This window comes from Ambystoma mexicanum, chromosome 11 (genome assembly GCF_040938575.1).
Source record: "Ambystoma mexicanum isolate Mex_15411 chromosome 11, UKY_AmexF1_1, whole genome shotgun sequence".
Classification (NCBI taxonomy): domain Eukaryota; kingdom Metazoa; phylum Chordata; class Amphibia; order Caudata; family Ambystomatidae; genus Ambystoma; species Ambystoma mexicanum.
The window spans coordinates 189,962,659-189,964,119 of NC_090934.1; positions in this window are offsets into that span (position 1 = coordinate 189,962,659).

The window sequence follows — 1,461 nt, forward strand, 5'->3', positions numbered from 1 at the left end:
CACGAAGAAGGGGCTCATTGGAGTAAAGGGGTTTGAGCTCCTTTCTGTAATGCACGAGGGTGGGTATGAGACTAATGTAGACGGGTATGAGGTTCCACAGCTTGATGGCATGGATCGAGAATGCCTGGTCACTGTTCTTTTTGTATTTTTACAACTCGAATCTGACTATGTGTTGGCCTCTTGTGGCACGTTGGCCAGCGGAGATGGTGACCTTGTCACCTAGGTAGGAGGAAGCACACAATGTAGTAGCTTTGTAAATGATGCAGCATATCTTGAAGGTGATGCATGCTTGTAGGGGCGACCAATGTAGTTCCACGAGTGTGGGAGAAATGTGGACATTGGAAGAGGCAGGCTGCAGCATGGAGGATGTTTCTCATTGGTGCAAGGATGTAGCTGTGTAGGCTGATGAGTATGGCATTTTCACCATTCAGGTGAGAAAGGACGAGGGCCTGTGGATCGGAAGTTATGATTCGGAAGAAAGGGTTTAATTTTAAACAAAAAAGAGTTGGTACTGGACTGTGTGGGTTTCTTTGCTACGTATGACAATGTGGAATTCCATGGACTTAGCACATGGTGTCAGAAGTAAGGTAAGCACAACAGCCTGATCTTCGACTCCAGCCTAAAGTTTCAACATCACATGTGATGCACATAAATCACTCAGCAGCAAAAAGGTGACATTCTCTAAGTTCATGGCGGATAAGCCAAGTCTGGATGTGTGTGTATGGTGGTATTGGAGAGGAGTAGGAATTCGGTTTTTCTGCGGCTAAGTCAGACGTGTGCTCTGGACATTCAGTTTTGTATCAGCGAACCCATAGGCCCTTTTAAGTGAGGTAACGCTTTCTTGGATGGATGGGGATGCAGAATTTACTCTTACACCAATAATAAGACGGACTCAGGAAATTGGCAAGACAATAACTATTTTATTATCAATGATCTAAAACAGGGAGTACCACAGACTTCAACAGACGTATCACAGCATATCTCTCAAAGTTTTACATGAAAAAATACACTTTTATAGTAAAAACTCGTCCTCATTGTCGTCATACTATTTGGCAAACTAAGAAAACCTATCTGGGATTGTGGTTGGTCTACGGGGAATATCTAGGTATACCTTCTGTGGGGGATAGGATTATGATTGGGTCTCTATAGTCAGGTGGACAACTATGCCCAGCACTAGTTCAAGTCATCTTCATTGTCATCAAATACACATTTCATTGGCTCATAAACTATAGGGCTCTTTGCTACATGGCTCTCTATAATTGGTTGGCACACTTGGACCCTTCTTGAATATTCCACTCGCTAGCAGCACACAAGCTGGTACCCCAGGTGCTTGTGGGTGGACTTTGATCATGCCTCTCCACCCAATTAGCCCATCACCCATCACCACTCCTGCTGTCTGCCATTTGAATTGTCTTTGAACTCGGCCTTGCAAAGTATCACTGCTCCTGAGAATAGAAGGGA